Genomic DNA, 20314 nt, shown 5'->3' on the forward strand with positions numbered 1-20314 from the left:
AGGGGGTAGAGAGAGAGGGGGTAGAGAGAGAGAGGGGGTAGAGAGAGAGGGTAGAGAGAGGGGGTAGAGAGAGAGGGGGTAGAGAGAGAGGGGGTTGAGAGAGAGGGTAGAGAGAGAGAGGGTAGAGAGAGAGGGGGTAGAGAGAGAGGGGGTAGAGAGAGAGGGGGGGTAGCGAGAGAGGGTAGAGAGAGAGGGGGTAGAGAGAGAGAGGGTAGAGAGAGGGGGGTAGAGAGAGAGGGGGTAGAGAGAGAGGGGGTAGAGAGAGAGGGGTAGAGAGAGAGGGGGGGTAGCGAGAGAGGGTAGAGAGAGAGGGGGTAGAGAGAGAGAGAGGGTAGAGAGAGGGGGGTAGAGAGAGAGGGGGTAGAGAGAGAGGGGGTAGAGAGAGAGGGGGTAGAGAGAGAGAGGGGGGTAGCGAGAGAGGGTAGAGAGAGAGGGGGTAGAGAGAGAGAGAGGGTAGAGAGAGGGGGTAGAGAGAGAGGGGGTAGAGAGAGAGAGAGAGGGTAGAGAGAGGGGGGGTAGAGAGAGAGGGGGTAGATAGAGAGGGGGTAGAGAGAGAGGGGGTAGAGAGAGAGGGGGGGTAGCGAGAGAGGGTAGAGAGAGAGGGGGTAGAGAGAGAGAGGGTAGAGAGAGAGGGGGTAGAGAGAGGGGGGTAGAGAGAGAGGGAAGGGGTAAGAAGGAGGACAGCAGAGTGCGACATCTTTCATTTCAAAAAGGGGGAGAGGGGGGGTTACATAAAGCAAAGCATTTTTTTTAAACGAAATGATGAATGAAGCAAAGTGCCGGCTACACCAAACATCTTCTTGCTTCCCATGATCGTAAAAAAAGAGAGATTGGGGAGAGGGGCATTTCAGTCCCTTCTCCATCCCCAAAATCACCGCAGTGCCGGAAGACATTCCCCCATCTCTTCCTGCTTCGGCGAGGCAGCGCGTGTGTGTATCGTGACAACCCCGTCGGTGAGAAGGTGGCTTTCATACTCTTTGGTTCTATTCGGTAAAGTCACGTAGGTAAAAAAAATAAAAAAAAATAATAACAAAAACAAATTATCACCACGTTTCGGCTACAACACAAGTGGCCTTCATCAGGTGAAGGGACCGGACTGTCCAGAGGACAGCGTTGGAGTGAAGACAGCCAAGTCCAGGTCGCGTCCTTTAAGCTGTGTGGGAAGAAAACTAAAAACGCCTTCTTATTTGGTTCTTTCGGTAAAGTCACCACGTAGAATGAGAATAAAATAATAAATTGATAAAATAAAATAACACAATAAAAATTCTCACGACGTTTCTGCCACAACACAAGCGGCCTTGTGTGTTGTTGCCGAAAAGGTCGTGAGAATATTATTGCGTTATTTTATTTGATCAATTTATTATTTTATTCTCATTCTACGAGACTTTACCGAAAGCTTTAAATCGAAAAATAAAAACGCCTTGACAAAGGAATTAGCGTAAAATGATGTACTAGACCGGCACGGTGGGGGGGGGGGGGGGGGGGGGGGGGGGAAGGAGTTTACATAATGTTGGTGTGAAAGGAAAATAAGCTGCTGTGAAAGTTTGGGATACCACTACTTGAAAAAAATATAAACTGTACCAAATCACGTCGTGATTTTTGTTATTTTATTTGTTTTACCTACGTGACTTTACCGAATAGAACCAAAGAGTATGGATCCTTGCAGTCACGAAAGCTTCAAATCTAGAATAGTGTCAGATTCACACACTGAGGGGGCGTGGCCTCACGGAGGGGGCGTGGCCTCACTGAGGGGGGCGTGTTAGACACGTCCCCCCTCTCGAGACAATCTGGTCCCTTCACCTGATGAAGGCTACTTGTGTTGTAGCCGAAACGTCGTGATTTTTGTTGTTTCATTTTTTTTTAGCTACGTGACTTTACCGAATAGAACCAAAGCGTATGGATCCTTGCAGTCACGAAAGCTTCAAATCTAGAAAAGGTGGCTTTCACCGCACACTGCAGCGCCAAATTCTCGCCGTTGCGATGTGCCTACGTACTTTGGACTTCTGTCGCACCGTACGTAGCCAACAGTGCTAACGTATGCGTGCTGAACTTCTTTAGCACCGTACGTAGCCAACCGTGCTAATCGGAGGTGTGGGAGAAGGACAACAAGCTGAACAAATCAACAAACAGTTCTTAAGAAGTGAGTTATCAATTTATTATAGCGCTGTGGTGTATCGTGGTGTAGTCTATAGTGTAGTTTAATGCAGTGCAAAGCGTTATAGTGAAAGTGTATTGTCGTGTGAAATGTAGCGTGTATGTGCGTTGAACTTCTTTCACACCGTACATAACCGACCGTGCTAATCGGAAGTGCGGCGACCTAGAAGGACAACACACTAAACGCAAAAAGAAGTTCTGACGAAATGAGTTTGCTAATTTTGATAGTCATTGAAAAGGTCTATGGCTCCCAGAGGCATCCTCATACGGTAAGGAAGAGCGTTTCAGATGGCCGCAGAAGCGCATCTGAAAACGCGCGACGAGGTGTGTGAGTCTATGGGTCTCTGTGTGAGTCTATGGGTCTCTGTGTGAGTCTATGGGTCTCTGTGTGAGTCTATGGGTCTCTGTGTGAGCCTACGGGTCTCTATGTGAGTCTATGGGTCTCGGTGTGAGTCTATGGGTCTCCGTGTGAGTTTATGGGTCTCTGTGTGAGTCTATGGGTCTCTGTGTGAGTCTATGGGTCTCGGTGTGAGTCTATGGGACTCTGTGTGAGTCTATGGGTTTCTGTGTGAGTCTATGGGTCTCTGTGTGAGTCTATGGGTCTCTGTGTGAGTCTATGGGTCTTGGTGTGAGCCTACGGGTCTCTATGTGAGTCTATGGGTCTCTGTGTGAGTCTATGGGTCTCTGTGTGAGTCTATGGGTCTCTGTGTGAGTCTATGGGTCTCTGTGTGAGTCTATGGGTCTCTGTGTGAGTCTAAGGGTCTCTGTGTGAGCCTACGGGTCTCTGTGTGAGTCTATGGGTCTCGGTGTGAGTCTATGGGTCTCCGTGTGAGTTTATGGGTCTCTGTGTGAGTCTATGGAACTCTGTATGAGTCTATGGGTCTCTGTGTGAGCCTACGGGTCTCTATGCGAGTCTATGGGTCCCTGTGTGAGTCTATGGGTCTCTGTGTGAGTCTATGGGTCTCTGTGTGAGTCTATGGGTCTCTGTGTGAGTCTATGGGTCTCTGTGTGAGTCTATGGGTCCCTGTGTGAGTCTATGGGTCTCTGTGTGAGTCTATGGGTCTCTGTGTGAGTCTATGGGTCTCTGTGTGAGTCTATGGGTCCCTGTGTGAGTCTATGGGTCTCTGTGTGAGTCTATGGGTCTCTGTGTGAGTCTATGGGTCCCTGTGTGAGTCTATGGGTCTCTGTGTGAGCCTACGGGTCTCTATGCGAGTCTATGGGTCTCGGTGTGAGTCTATGGGTCTCCGAGTGAGTTTATGGGTCTCTGTGTGAGTCTATGGAACTCTGTATGAGTCTATGGATATCTGTGTGAGTCCGTGGGTCTCCGTGTGATAAGTCTATGGTCTCTGTGTGAGTCTATGGGTCTCTGTATGAGTCTATGGGTCTCTGTGTGAGTCCGTGGGTCTCCATGTGATGAGTCTATGGGTCTCTGTGTGAGTTTATGGGTCTCTGTCTGAGTCTATGGGTCTTTGTGTGAGTCTATGGGTCTCTGTGTGAGTCTATGGGTCTCTGTTCGAGTCTATGGGTCTCTCTGTGAGCCCGTGGGTCTCTGTGTGATAAGTCTATGGGTTTATGTACGAGTCTATGGGTATCTGTGTGAGTCTATGGGTCTCTGTGTGAGTGTATGGTTCTCCATGTGATGAGTCTATGGGTTTATGTACGAGTCTATGGGTCTCTGTGTGATGAGTCTATGGGTTTATGTACGAGTCTATGGGTCTCTGTGTGAGTCTATGGGTCTCTGTGTGAGTCTATGGGTCTCTGTGAGAGTCTATGGTTCTCCATGTGATGAGTCTATGGGTCTCTGTATGAGTCCGTGGGTCTCTGTTTGATGAGTCTATGGGTTTCTGTGTGAGTCTATGGGTTTATGTAAGTGTGTATGGTTCTGCGTGTGATGAGCATGTGGGTTTATGTACGAGTCTATGGGTCTCCGTGTGATGAGTCTGTGGGTTTATGTACTTGTCTATGGGTCTCCGTGTGATGAGTCTATGGGTTTATGTACGAGTCTATGGGTCTCTGTGTGATGAGTCTATGGGTTTATGTACGAGTCTATGGGTCTCCGTGTGATGAGTCTATGGGTTTATGTACCAGTCTGTGGGTCTCCGTTTGATGAGTCTGGATTTATGTACGAGTCTATGGGTCTCTGTGTGAGTCTATGGGTCTCTGTGTGAGTCTATGGGTCTCTGTGAGAGTCTATGGTTCTCCATGTGATGAGTCTATGGGTCTCTGTATGAGTCCGTGGGTCTCTGTTTGATGAGTCTATGGGTTTCTGTGTGAGTCTATGGGTTTATGTAAGTGTGTATGGGTCTGCGTGTGATGAGCATGTGGGTTTATGTACGAGTCTATGGGTCTCCGTGTGATGAGTCTGTGGGTTTATGTACTTGTCTATGGGTCTCCGTGTGATGAGTCTATGGGTTTATGTACCAGTCTGTGGGTCTCCGTTTGATGAGTCTGGATTTATGTACGAGTCTATGGGTCTCAATGTGAGTCTATGGGTCTCTGTGTGAGTCTATGGGTCTCTGTGTGAGTCTATGGTTCTCCATGTGATGAGTCTATGGGTTTATGTACGAGTCTATGGGGCTTCGTGTGATGAATCTATGGATTTATGTACGAGTCTATGGGTCTCTGTGTGAGTCTATGGGTCTCTGTGTGATGAGTCTATGGGTTTATATGCGAGTCTACGGGTCTCTGTGTGATGAGTCTATGGGTTTATGTACGAGTGTATGGGTCTCTGTGTGATGATTCTATGGGTTTATGAACGAGTCTATGGGTCTGTGTGATGAGTCTATGGGTTTATGTACGAGTCTATGGGTCTCTGTGTGATGAGGCTATGGGTTTATGTACGAGTCTATGGGTCTCCGTGTGATGAGTCTATGGGTTTATGTACGAGTCTATGGGTCTCCGTGTGATGAGTCTATGGGTTTATGTACGAGTCTATGGGTCTCCGTGTGATGAGTCTATTGGTTTATGTACGAGTCTATGGGTCTCTGTGTGATGAGTCTATGGGTTTATGTACGAGTCTATGGGTCTCCGTGTGATGAGTCTATGGGTTTATGTACGAGTCTATGGGTCTCCGTGTGATGAGTCTATGGGTTTATGTACGAGTCTATGGGTCTCTGTGTGATGAGTCTATGGGTTTATGTACGAGTCTATGGGTCTCCGTGTGATGAGTCTATGGGTTTATCTACCAGTCTGTGGGTCTCCGTTTGATGAGTCTGGATTTATGTACGAGTCTATGGGTCTCTGTGTGATGAGTCTATGGGTTTATGTACGAGTCTATGGGTCTCTGTGTGAGTCTATGGGTCTCTGTGTGAGTCTATGGGTCTCTGTGAGAGTCTATGGTTCTCCATGTGATGAGTCTATGGGTCTCTGTATGAGTCCGTGGGTCTCTGTTTGATGAGTCTATGGGTTTCTGTGTGAGTCTATGGGTTTATGTAAGTGTGTATGGGTCTGCGTGTGATGAGCATGTGGGTTTATGTACGAGTCTATGGGTCTCCGTGTGATGAGTCTGTGGGTTTATGTACTTGTCTATGGGTCTCCGTGTGATGAGTCTATGGGTTTATGTACGAGTCTATGGGTCTCTGTGTGATGAGTCTATGGGTTTATGTACGAGTCTATGGGTCTCCGTGTGATGAGTCTATGGGTTTATGTACCAGTCTGTGGGTCTCCGTTTGATGAGTCTGGATTTATGTACGAGTCTATGGGTCTCAATGTGAGTCTATGGGTCTCTGTGTGAGTCTATGGGTCTCTGTGTGAGTCTATGGTTCTCCATGTGATGAGTCTATGGGTTTATGTACGAGTCTATGGGGCTTCGTGTGATGAATCTATGGATTTATGTACGAGTCTATGGGTCTCTGTGTGAGTCTATGGGTCTCTGTGTGATGAGTCTATGGGTTTATGTACGAGTGTATGGGTCTCTGTGTGATGATTCTATGGGTTTATGAACGAGTCTATGGGTCTCCGTGTGATGAGTCTATGGGTTTATGTACGAGTCTATGGGTCTCTGTGTGATGAGTCTATGGGTTTATGTACGAGTCTATGGGTCTCCGTGTGATGAGTCTATGGGTTTATCTACCAGTCTGTGGGTCTCCGTTTGATGAGTCTGGATTTATGTACGAGTCTATGGGTCTCAATGTGAGTCTATGGGTCTCTGTGTGAGTCTATGGGTCTCTGTGTGAGTCTATGGTTCTCCATGTCATGAGTCTATGGGTTTATGTACGAGTCTATGGGGCTTCGTGTGATAAGTCTATGGATTTATGTACGAGTCTATGGGTCTCTGTGTGAGTCTATGGGTCTCTGTGTGATGATTCTATGGGTTTATGAACGAGTCTATGGGTCTGTGTGATGAGTCTATGGGTTTATGTACGAGTCTATGGGTCTCTGTGTGATGAGGCTATGGGTTTATGTACGAGTCTATGGGTCTCCGTGTGATGAGTCTATGGGTTTATGTACGAGTCTATGGGTCTCCGTGTGATGAGTCTATGGGTTTATGTACGAGTCTATGGGTCTCCGTGTGATGAGTCTATTGGTTTATGTACGAGTCTATGGGTCTCTGTGTGATGAGTCTATGGGTTTATGTACGAGTCTATGGGTCTCCGTGTGATGAGTCTATGGGTTTATGTACGAGTCTATGGGTCTCCGTGTGATGAGTCTATGGGTTTATGTACGAGTCTATGGGTCTCTGTGTGATGAGTCTATGGGTTCCTGTATGAATCTATGGGTCTCCGTGTGATGAGTTTATGGGTTTATGGGATACCACTACTTGAAAAAATATAAACTGTACCAAATCACGTCGTGATTTTTGTTATTTTATTTTTTTTACCTACGTGACTTTACCGAATAGAACCAAAGCGTATGGATCCTTGCAGTCACGAAAGCTTCAAATCTAGAAAAGGTGGCTTTCACCGCACACTGCAGCGCCAAATTCTCGCCGTTGCGATGTGCCTACGTACTTTGGACTTCTGTCGCACCGTACGTAGCCAACAGTGCTAACGTATGCGTGCTGAACTTCTTTAGCACCGTACGTAGCCAACCGTGCTAATCGGAGGTGTGGGAGAAGGACAACAAGCTGAACAAATCAACAAACAGTTCTTAAGAAGTGAGTTATCAATTTATTATAGCGCTGTGGTGTATCGTGGTGTAGTGTATAGTGCAGTTTAATGCAGTGCAAAGCGTTATAGTGAAAGTGTATTGTCGTGTGAAATGTAGCGTGTATGTGCGTTGAACTTCTTTCACACCGTACATAACCGACCGTGCTAATCGGAAGTGCGGCGACCTAGAAGGACAACACACTAAACGCAAAAAGAAGTTCTGACGAAATGAGTTTGCTAATTTTGATAGTCATTGAAAAGGTCTATGGCTCCCAGAGGTATCCTCATGTCGTAAGGAAGAGCGTTTCAGATGGCCGCAGAAGCGCATCTGAAAACGCGCGACGAGGTGTGTGAGTCTATGGGTCTCTGTGTGAGTCTATGGGTCTCTGTGTGAGTCTATGGGTCCCTGTGTGAGTCTACGGGTATCTATGTGAGTCTATGGGTCTTGGTGTGAGTCTAAGGGTCTCTGTGTGAGTCTATGGGTCTCCGTGTGATGAGTCTATGGGCTTATGTACGAGTCTATGGGTCTCCGTGTGATGAGTCTATGGGTTTATGTACGAGTCTATGGGTCTCTGTGTGATGAGTCTATGGGTTTATGTACGAGTCTATGGGTCTCCGTGTGATGAGTCTATGGGTTTATGAACGAGTCTATGTGTCTCTGTGTGATGAGTCTATGGGTTTATGTACGAGTCTATGTGTCTCCGTGTGATGAGTTTATGGGTTCCTGTACGAGTCTATGGGTCTCGGTGTGATGAGTCTATGGGTTTATGTACGAGTCTATGGGTCTCTCTGTGATGAGTCTATGGGTTTATGTACGAGTCTATGGGTCTCCGTGTGATGAGTCTATGGGTTTATGTACGAGTCTATGGGTCTCTTTGTGATGAGTCTATGGGTTTATGTACGAGTCTATGGGTCTCCGTGTGATGAGTCTATGGGTTTATGTACGAGTCTATGGGTCTCTTTGTGATGAGTCTATGGGTTTATGTACGAGTCTACGGGTCTCCGTGTGATGAGTCTATGGGTTTATGTACGAGTCTATGGGTCTCTCTGTGATGAGTCTATGGGTTTATGTACGAGTCTATGGGTCTCCGCGTGATGAGTCTATGGGTTTATGAACGAGTCTATGGGTCTGTGTGATGAGTCTATGGTTTTACGTACGAGCCTATGTGTCTCTGTGTGATGAGTCTATGGGTTTATGTACGAGTCTATGTGTCTCCGTGTGATGAGTTTATGGGTTCCTGTACGAGTCTATGGGTCTCCGTGTGATGAGTCTATGGGTTCCTGTATGAGTCTGTGGGTCTCCACGTACGTGTGCATGTTCGCCGATCGAACAAACGCTAGATCATCGCGACAACACCGCCACGCTCGAAAGCGAGGACTTGCCACGCATGGTGGCGGAGTTGTGACTGACGGCGACTTTCCCCAGAGCCTTCCACTGGTCAAGAAATAAAAAAACATATATATCACCATAATACAGGTTTTTGGGTTAGAGCGCATAAATTCATGAATGTCTCGTTAAACCAGCCACCACCCGACACAGCCAATTAGTAAGGTACAGCACTAGTGTATAGTGTAGTGTATAGTGTAGTATACTAGTATGGCACTAGTGTATAGAATAGTGTATAGTGTAGTGTATAGTGTAGTGTATAGTGTAGTGTACTAGTACAGCACAAGTGTATAGTGTAGTGTAAAGTGTAGTGTATAGTGTAGTCTGCTATTACCGCACTAGTGTATAGTGTAGTGTATAGTGTAGTGTATAGTGTAGTATACTAGTACAGCACTAGTGTATAGTGTAGTGTATAGTATATTGTATAATGTAGTATACTAGTACAGCACTAGTGTATAGTGTAATGTATAGTGTAGTATACTAGTACAGCACTAGTGTATAGTGTAGTGTATAGTGTAGTGTATAGTGTAGTATACTAGTATAGCACTAGTGTATAGTGTAGTGTATAGTGTAGTATGCTAGTACAGCACTAGTGTATCGTGTATAGTGTAGTATACTAGTACAGCACTAGTGTATAGTGTAGTGTAGTGTACTACTACAGCACTAGTGTATAGTCTAGTGTATAGTGTAGTGTATAGTGTAGTATACTAGTAGAGCACTAGTGTGTAGTGTATAGTATAGTGTATAGTGTAGTATACTAGTACAGCACTAGTGTATAGTGTAGTGTATAGTGTAGTTTAGTAGTACAACACTAGTGTATAGTGTAGTGTATAGTGTAGTGTACAGTGTAGTATTCTAGTACTGCACTAGTGTAGAGTGTAGTGTATAGTGTAGTATACTAGTACTGCACTAGTGTGTAGTGTAGTGTATAGTGTAGTGTATAGTGTAGTATACTAGTACAGCACTAGTTTGTAGTGTATAGTGTAGCGTATAGTGTAGTATACTAGTACAGCACTAGTGTATAGTGTAGTGTTTAGTGTAGTTTATAGTGTAGTATACTAGTACAGCACTAGTGTTTAGTGTAGTGTATCGTGTAGTATACTAGTACAGCACTAGTGTAGAGTGTAGTGGATAGTGTAGTGTATAGTGTAGTATACTAGTACAGCACTAATGTACAGTGTAGTGTATAGTGTACTAGTCCAGGACTAGTGTATAGTGTAGTGTATAGTGTATAGTGCAGTATACTAATACAGCACTAGTGTATAGTGTAGTGTATAGTGTAGTATACTAGTACAGCACTAGTGTATAGTGTAGTGTATAGTGTAGTCTACTAGCATAGCACTAGTGTATAGTGTAGTGTATAGTGCAGTATACTAATACAGCACTAGTGTATAGTGTAGTGTATAGTGTAGTATACTAGTACAGCACTAGTGTATAGTGTAGTGTATAGTGTAGTCTACTAGCATAGCACTAGTGTATAGTGTAGTGTATAGTGTAGTGTATAGTGTAGTATACTACTAGTACAGCGCACCGATTGTGTATTGAAGAGCTAAGCTGCAACATTTACAATCTGAGTAAGACGTTTCGTAAGTGATCACAACTAGCTTCAAAAGGCCACAGCCGTCAGGCAAACAGCCACATGCATGCATCTATATATATACGGTGCTTATAGCAAAAAAAAATAATAATAACGCGGCAAAAACGTTTCCGATTAAAAATAAATATATACAGCGGCCTCGATGAAAACACAAGCGTTCGTAAATCTCAGCGGTACGCGGCGCTGCGAAACGGCACGTTCCGTCAATGGGAGGCCCGACTAATGTGATTTCGAATTGATCTCCACCCCACCCTACCCCACCCCACCACCACCACCACAGCCTTTTGTTTTAAAGCAAACCATCAACACCACATTTTAATGCAATCAATAGGCCGGGAAAAGGGGGGAGGGTAAGCGGAGGGAGGGTGTGAAGCCATCGATGAGAGGCAGGCATCGCCGCCCCGAGTCGGATAAGCGCCTCTTGCAACGATCGCGCGCTAACGCCCAGTGGGGAGCGTTTGTTTGGCAGTCTTGACACCGCTCGCATTATCGCGCATGGGTAGGCGGGCGTACGATGAACTTCTTTCGCGCCGTACGTGGCCCAACCGCCCTAATCGGAAGGAAGAACAACAAACTAAACACGCGAAAGAGCTTTTTTTAAAAATAAATAAAAAAAATTGCTTATATATTATAGAAAAAAGAAATAGGTTTTACCCTCTTCTTTGGTTCTTTCGGTAAAGTCACCACGTAGAATGAGAATAAAATAATAAATTGATAAAATGAAATAACACAATAATATTCTCACGACGTTTCGGCCACAACACAAGCGGCCTTCATCAGGTGAAGGGACGAGACTGTCTGGTAGGACAGCGCTGGAGTGAGTGAATCAATTTATTCTTTTTTTCTCATTCTACGTGACTTTACCGAAAGAACCAAAGAAGATGAATCATTGCAGTCACGAAAGCTTTAAATCGAGGTTTTACCCTTTTAACTGGCACAAAAACTGACACCTTTATTCAAGGCATCATGTTTGCAATAACCACAACACAAGCAGTCAAAATGCAAACAAAAGAGACAACTCTGATAATAATATTGCCACTGTCCTTGAATTTGATTGGTCCACACCCGAGACGGCTTTTCTTAGAGCCCTTTAGTCTCCACTGGTGTTGGACCAGTAGAGACTAGAAGATCAGAAGACGCGTCTTCTGATCCAACACCAGTGGAGACTAAAGGGCTCTATGAAAAGCCGTCTCGGGTGTGGACCAATCAAATTCAAGGACAGTGCCAATATCATTATCAGAGTTGTCTCTTTTTGTTTGCATTTTGACTGCTTGTGTTGTGGTTATTGCAAACATGATGCCTTGAATAAAGATGTCACTTTTTGTGCCAGTTAAAAGGGTAAAACCTATTCCTATATCTTGTTACTGGCAAAGGAGGTCTCATAATGAAAATAGCTTATATATTCTTGGTTCTTTCGGTAAAGTCGTCACGTAGAATGGAAACAATTAAACTAATAAGAATATAAAACGATAAAATTCTCACGACGTTTCGACTGCAACACAAGCAATCGTCATTAGGTGTGAAAACGACCACAGCAAGAACATTTTTCTTGCTGTGGTGACTTTACCGAAAGAACCAAGAATATGAATTCCTGCAGTCACGAAAGCTTTAAATAAAAAAATAAATTCGCTTGTCAATCTACCGTTGATGATTTAAAAGTGCCAAGATCCCGATGGCTTCCTAGTATCGGAGCAGAAGAGCGTTCCAGACGGCCGCAAAGGTGCATCCTCAAAGCGGCGCGCAGCGATGCGTCGACCAACGTCTTTGATCGACGGCTGAACCAAAAGTGTAGTGTATGGTGTAGTGTATAGTGTAGAGTATAGTGTAGTGTATAGTGTAGTGTATAGTGTAGTGTGTAGTGTAGTGTATAGTGTAGTGTATAGTGTAGTGTATAGTGTAGTGTGTAGTGCAGTGTATAGTGTAGTGTATAGTGTAGTGTATGGTATAGTGTATAGTAGTGTATAGTGTAGTGCATAGTCGTGTAGTATATAGTGTAGTGTATGGTGTAGTGTATAGTGTAGTGGATAGTGTAGTGTATAGTGTAGTGTATAGTGTAGTGTATGGTGTAGTGTATAGTAGTGTGGTGTATAGTGTAGTCTATAGTGTAGTCTATAGTGTAGTGTATAGTGTAGTGTGTAGTGTAGTGTATAGTGTAGTGTATAGTGTAGTGTATAGTAGTGTGGTGTATAGTGTAGTGTATAGTGTAGTGTATAGTGTAGTGTATAGTAATGTGGTGTATAGTGTAGTGTATAGTGTAGTGTATAGTGTAGTGTATAGTGTAGTGTATAGTAGTGTAGTGTATAGTGTAGTGTGTAGTGTAGTGTATAGTGTAGTGTAGTGTATAGTGTAGTGTATAGTAGTGTGGTGTATAGTGTAGTGTATAGTGTAGTGTATAGTATAGTGTAGTGTATAGTGTAGTGTAGTGTATAGTGTAGTGTATAGTAGTGTGGTGTATAGTGTAGTGTATAGTGTAGTGTATAGTGTAGTGTATAGTAGTGTAGTGTATAGTGTAGTGTGTAGTGTAGTGTATAGTGTAGTGTATAGTGTAGTGTATAGTAGTGTGGTGTATAGTGTAGGGTATAGTGTAGTGTATAGTAGTGTATAGTGTAGTGTATTGTCGTGTAGTATATAGTGTAGTGTATGGTGTAGTGTTTAGTAGTGTAGTGTACAGTGTAGTGTATAGTGTAGTGTATAGTAGTGTAGTGTATAGGGTAGTGTATAATAGTGTATAGTAGTGTAGTGTATAGTAGTGTAGTGTATAGTGTAGTGTATAGTAGTGTATATTGTAGTGTATAGTAGTGTAGTGTGTAGTGTAGTGCATAGTAGTGTAGTGTAGAGTGTAGTGTGTAGTGTAGTGTATAGTAGTGTAGTGTATAGTAGTGTAGTGTATAGTGTAGTGTATAGTGTAGTGTGTATTAGTGTATAGTGTAGTGTATAGTAGTGTAGTGTATAGTGTAGTGTATAGTGTAGTGTATAGTAGTGTAGTATATAGTGTAGTGTATAGTGTAGTGTGTATTAGTGTATAGTGTAGTGTATAGTAGTGTATAGTGTAGTGTATAGTGTATTGTATAGTGTAGTGTATAGTAGTGTAGTGTATAGTGTGGTGTAAAGTGTAGTGTATAGTGTAGTGTAAAGTAGTGTGTAGTGGCTCACAGCCCTCCTTCACGGGATCGGCTTCGAAGTAGCTAGCGGGGTCGTTCGCTAGCGGGGCGACCTCTAATAGCGCGACCTCTAATAGCGCGACCTCTAATAGCGGGGCGACCACTAATAGCGTTACCACTAATAGTGCGACCTCTAATAGTACGACCTCTAATAGCGGGGCGACCTCTAATAGCGCGACCTCTAATAGCGGGGCGACCTCTAATAGCGCGACCTCTAATAGCGCGACCTCTAATAGCGGGGCGACCTCTAATAGCGGGGCGACCTCTAATAGCGCGACCTCTAATAGCGGGACGACCTCTAATAGCGCGACCTCTAATAGCACGACCTCTAATAGCGGGACGACCTCTAATAGCGCGACCTCTAATAGCGCGACCTCTAATAGCGGGACGACCTCTAATAGCGCAACCTCTAATAGCGCGACCTCTAATAGCGGGGCGACCTCTAATAGCGGGGCGACCTCTAATAGCACGACCTCTAATAGCACAACCTCTAATAGCGCGACCTCTAATAGCGGGGCGACCTCTAATAGCGCGACCTCTAATAGTGGGGCGACCTCTAATAGCGCGACCTCTAATAGCGGGGCGACCTCTAATAGCGGGGCGACCTCTAATAGCGGCTTGACCTCTAATAGCGGGGCGACATCTAATTGCGCGACCTCTAATAGCGGGGCGACCTCTAATAGCGTGACCACTAATAGCGTGACCTCTAATAGCGGGGCGACCTCTAATAGCGTGACCACTAATAGCGTGACCTCTAATAGCGGGGCGACCTCTAATAGCGGGGCGACCTTTAATAGCGGGGCGACCTCTAATAGCGCGACCTCTAATAGCGGGGCGACCTCTAATAGCGCGACCTCTAATAGCGGGGTGACCTCTAATAGCGAGACCTCTAATAGCGGGGCGACCTCTAATAGCGGGGCGACCTCTAATACCACGACCTCTAATAGCGGGGCGACCTCTAATAGCGGGGCGACCTCTAATAGCGCGACCTCTAATAGCGGGGCGACCTCTAATACCGCGACCTCTAATAGCGGGGCGACCTCTAATAGCGGGACGACCTCTAATAGCGCGACCTCTAATAGCGGGGCGACCTCTAATAGCGCGACCTCTAATAGCGGGGCGACCTCTAATAGTACGACCTCTAATAGCGGGGCGACCTCTAATAGTGCGACCTCTAATAGCGGGGCGACCTCTAATAACGCGACCTCTAATAGTGCGACCTCTAATAGCGGGGCGACCTCTAATAGCGCGACGTCTAATAGCGGGGCGACCTCTAATAGCGGGGCGACCTCTAATACCGCGGCCTCTAATAGCGGGGCGACCTCTAATAGCGTGACCTCTAATAGTGCGACCTGTAATAGCGGCGCGACCTCTAATAGCGGGGCGACCTCTAATAGCGTGACCTTTAATAGCGTGCCGACCTCTAACAGCGGGGCGACCTCTAATAGCGCGACCTCTAATAGTGGGGCGACCTCTAATAGCGCGACCTCTAATAGCGGGGCGACCTCTAATAGCGCAACCTCTAATAGCATGGCGACCTCTAATAGCGCGACCTCTAATAGCGGGGCGACCTCTAATAGCGGGGCGACCTCTAATAGCGGGGCGACCTCTAATTGCGCGACCTCTAATAGCGGGGCGACCTCTAATAGCGCGACCTCTAATAGCGAGGCGACCTCTAATAGCGGGGCGAACTCTAATAGCGGGGCGACCTCTAATAGCGCGACCTCTAATAGCGGGGCGACCTCTAATAGCGGGGCGACCTCTAATAGCGCGGCGACCTCTAATAGCGGGGCGACTTCTAATAGAGGGGCGACCTCTAACAGCGCGACCTCTAATAGCAGGGCGACCTCTAATAGCGGGCGACCTCTAATAGCGCGGCGACCTCTAATAGCGCGACCTCTAATAGCGGGGCCACCTCTAATAGCGCGACCTCTAATAGCGGGGCGACCTCTAATACGGGGCGACCTCTATTAGCGGGGTGACCTCTAATAGCGTGACCTCTAATATCGGCGCGACCTCTAATAGCGCGACCTCTAATAGCGGGGCGACCTCTAATAGCGGGGCGACATCTAATAGCGGGGCGACCTCTAATAGCGGGGCAACCTCTAACAGCGCGACCTCTAATAGCGGGGCGACCTCTAATAGCGGGACGACCTCTAATAGCGGGACGACCTCTAATAGCGCGACCTCTAATAGCGGGGCGAACTCTAATAGCGCGACCTCTAATAGCGTGACCTCTAATAGCGGGGCGACCTCTAATAGCGGGGCGACCTCTAATAGCGGGGCGACATCTAATAGCGGGGCGACCTCTAATAGCGCGACCTCTAGTAGCGTGACCTCTAATAGCGGGGCGACCTCTAATACCGCGACCTCTAATAGCGGGGCGACCTCTAATAACGGGGCGACCTCTAATAGCGCGACCTCTAATAGCGGGGCGACCTCTAATAGCGTGACCTCTAATAGTGCGACCTGTAATAGCGGCGCGACCTCTAATAGCGGGGCGACCTCTAATAGCTTGACCTCTAATAGCACGACCTCTAATAGCGGGACGACCTCTAATAGCGCGACCTCTAATAGCGGGGCGACCTCTCATAGCGGGGCGACCTCTAATAGCGGGGCCACCTCTAATTGCATGACCACTAATAGCGTGACCTCTAATAGCGTGACCTCTAATAGCAGGGCGACCTCTAATAGCGTGACCTCTAATAGCCTGACCTCTAATAGCGCGACCTCTAATAGCGGGGCGACCTCTAATAGCGCGACCTCTAGTAGCGTGACCTCTAATAGCGGGGCGACCTCTAATACCGCGACCTCTAATAGCGGGGCGACCTCTAATAACGGGGCGACCTCTAATAGCGCGACCTCTAATAGCGGGGCGACCTCTAATAGCGTGACCTCTAATAGTGCGACCTGTAATAGCGGCGCGACCTCTAATAGCGGGGCGACCTCTAATAGCGTGACCTCTAATAGCACGACCTCTAATAGCGGGACGACCTCTAATAGCGCGACCTCTAATAGCGGGGCGACCTCTAATAGCGGGGCGACCTCTAATAGCGGGGCGACCTCTAATTGCATGACCACTAATAGCGTGACCTCTAATAGCGTGACCTCTAATAGCAGGGCGACCTCTAATAGCGTGACCTCTAATAGCCTGACCTCTAATAGCGCGACCTCTAATAGCGGGGCGACCTCTAATAGCGGGGCGACCTCTAATTGCACGACCACTAATAGCGTGACCTCTAATAGCAGGGCGACCTCTAACAGTGTGACCTCTAATAGCGGGGCGACCTCTAATAGCGTGACCTCTAATAGCGTGACCTCTAATAGTGGGGCGACCTCTAATAGCGTGACCTCTAATAGCGGGGCGACCACTAATAGCGGGGCGACCTCTAATAGCGTGACCTCTAATAGCGCGACCTCTAATAGTGGGGCGACCTCTAATAGCGGGGCGAGCTCTAATAGCGGGGCGACCTCTACTAGCGTGGCGACCTCTAATAGCGTGACCTCTAATAGTGCGACCTGTAATAGCGGCGCGACCTCTAATAGCGGGGCGACCTCTAAGAGCGTGACCTCTAATAGCACGACCTCTAATAGAGGGACGACCTCTAATAGCGCGACCTCTAATAGCGGGGCGACCTCTAATAGCGGGGCGACCTCTAATAGCGGGGCGACCTCTAATAGCGGGGCGACCTCTAATTGCACGACCACTAATAGCGTGACCTCTAATAGCGTGACCTCTAATAGCAGGGCGACCTCTAATAGCGTGACCTCTAATAGCCTGACCTCTAATAGCGCGACCTCTAATAGCGGGGCGACCTCTAATAGCGGGGCAACCTCTAATTGCACGACCACTAATAGCGTGACCTCTAATAGCGTGACCTCTAATAGCGGGGCGACCTCTAATAGCAGGGCGACCTCTAATAGCGTGACCTCTAATAGCCCGACCTCTAATAGCGCGACCTCTAATAGCAGGGCGACCTCTAACAGCGTGAACTCTAATAGCGGGGCGACCTCTAATAGCGTGACCTCTAATAGCGTGACCTCTAATAGCAGGGCGACCTCTAATAGCGTTACCTCTAATAGCGGGGCGACCACTAATAGCGGGGCGACCTCTAATAGCGTGACCTCTAATAGCGCGACCTCTAATAGTGGGGCGACCTCTAATAGCGGGGCGAGCTCTAATAGCGGGGCGACCTCTACTAGCGTGGCGACCTCTAATAGCGGGGCGACCTCTAATAGCGCGACCTCTAATAGCGCGACCTCTAATAGCAGGGCGACCTCTAATAGCGGGGCGACCTCTAATAGCGCGACCTCTAATAGCACGACCTCTAATAGCAGGGCGACCTCTAATAGCGGGGCGACCTCTAATAGCGCGACCTCTAATAGCGCGACCTCTAATAGCGGGGCCTCTAATAGCTGGGCGACCTCTGATAGCGGGCGACCTCTAATAGCGGGGCGACCTCTAATAGCGGGGCGACCTCTAATAGCGGGGCGACCTCTAATAGCGGGGCGACCTCTAATAGCGAGGCGACCTCTAACAGCGCGACCACTAAAAGCGCGACCTCTAATAGCGCGACCTCTAATAGCGCGACCTCTAATAGCGAGGCGACCTCTAACAGCGCGACCACTAAAAGCGCGACCTCTAATAGCGCGACCTCTAATAGCAGGGCGACCTCTAATACCGCGACCTCTAATAGCGGGGCGACCTCTAATAACGGGGCGACCTCTAATAGCGCGACCTCTAATAGTGCGACCTGTAATAGCGGCGCGACCTCTAATAGCGGGGCGACCTCTAATAGCGTGACCTCTAATAGCACGACCTCTAATAGCGGGACGACCTCTAATAGCGCGACCTCTAATAGCGGGGCGACCTCTAATAGCGGGGCGACCTCTAATAGCGGGGCGACCTCTAATTGCACGACCACTAATAGCGTGACCTCTAATAGCGTGACCTCTAATAGCAGGGCGACCTCTAATAGCGTGACCTCTAATAGCCTGACCTCTAATAGCGCGACCTCTAATAGCGGGGCGACCTCTAATAGCGGGGCGACCTCTAATTGCACGACCACTAATAGCGTGATCTCTAATAGCATGACCTCTAATAGCGGGGCGACCTCTAATAGCAGGGCGACCTCTAATAGCGTGACCTCTAATAGCCCGACCTCTAATAGCGCGACCTCTAATAGCAGGGCGACCTCTAACAGCGTGACCTCTAATAGCGGGGCGACCTCTAATAGCGTGACCTCTAATAGCGTGACCTCTAATAGCGGGGCGACCTCTAATAGCGTGACCTCTAATAGCGGGGCGACCACTAATAGCGGGGCGACCTCTAATAGCGTGACCTCTAATAGCGCGACCTCTAATAGTGGGGCGACCTCTAATAGCGGGGCGAGCTCTAATAGCGGGGCGACCTCTACTAGCGTGGCGACCTCTAATAGCGGGGCGACCTCTAATAGCGCGACCTCTAATAGCGCGACCTCTAATAGCAGGGCGACCTCTAATAGCGGGGCGACCTCTAATAGCGCGACCTCTAATAGCGCGACCTCTAATAGCAGGGCGACCTCTAATAGCGGGACGACCTCTAATAGCGCGACCTCTAATAGCGCAACCTCTAATAGCGGGGCCTCTAATAGCTGGGCGACCTCTAATAGCGGGCGACCTCTAATAGCGGGGCGACCTCTAATAGCGGGGCGACCTCTAATAGCGGGGCGACCTCTAATAGCGGGGCCTCTAATAGCGGGGCGACCTCTAATAGCGGGGCGACCTCTAATAGCGCGACCTCTAATAGCGAGGCGACCTCTAACAGCGGGGCGACCTCTAATAGCGCGACCTCTAATAGCGCGGCGACCTCTAATAGCGCGACCTCTAATAGCGAGGCGACCTCTAACAGCGCGACCACTAAAAGCGCGACCTCTAATAGCGCGACCTCTAATAGCGGTGCGACCTCTAATAGCGGGGCGACCTCTAATAGCGCGACCTCTAATAGCGAGGCGACCTCTAACAGCGCGACCACTAAAAGCGCGACCACTAATAGCGCGACCTCTAATAGCGCGACCTCTAATAGCGGGGCGACCACTAATAGCGGGGCGACCTCTAATAGCGTGACCTCTAATAGCGCGACCTCTAATAGTGGGGCGACCTCTAATAGCGGGGCGAGCTCTAATAGCGGGGCGACCTCTACTAGCGTGGCGACCTCTAATAGCGGGGCGACCTCTAATAGCGCGACCTCTAATAGCGCGACCTCTAATAGCAGGGCGACCTCTAATAGCGGGGCGACCTGTAATAGCGCGACCTCTAATAGCGCGACCTCTAATAGCAGGGCGACCTCTAATATCGGGGCGACCTCTAATAGCGCGACCTCTAATAGCGCGACCTCTAATAGCGGGGCCTCTAATAGCTGGGCGACCTCTAATAGCGGGCGACCTCTAATAGCGGGGCGACCTCTAATAGCGGGGCGACCTCTAATAGCGGGGCGACCTCTAATAGCGGGGCCTCTAATAGCGGGGCGACCTCTAATAGCGCGACCTCTAATAGCGGGGCGACCTCTAATAGCGCGACCTCTAATAGCGAGGCGACCTCTAACAGCGCGACCACTAAAAGTGCGACCTCTAATAGAGCGACCTCTAATAGCGGGGCGACCTCTAACAGCGGGGCGACCTCTAATAGCACGGCGACCTCTAATATCGCGACCTCTAATAGCGAGGCGACCTCTAACAGCGCGACCACTAAAAGCGCGACCTCTAATAGCGCGACCTCTAATAGCGGGGCGACCTCTAATAGCGGGGCGACCTCTAATAGCGCGACCTCTAATAGCAGGGCGACCTCTAATACCGCGACCTCTAATAGCGGGGCGACCTCTAATAACGGGGCGACCTCTAATAGCGCGACCTCTAATAGCGGGGAGACCTCTAATAGCGTGACCTCTAAT

This window comes from Petromyzon marinus, chromosome 62, assembly GCF_048934315.1.
Source record: "Petromyzon marinus isolate PM22_M1 ecotype Great Lakes invasive population chromosome 62, UKy_Petmar_22M1.pri1.0, whole genome shotgun sequence".
Taxonomy (NCBI): domain Eukaryota; kingdom Metazoa; phylum Chordata; class Hyperoartia; order Petromyzontiformes; family Petromyzontidae; genus Petromyzon; species Petromyzon marinus.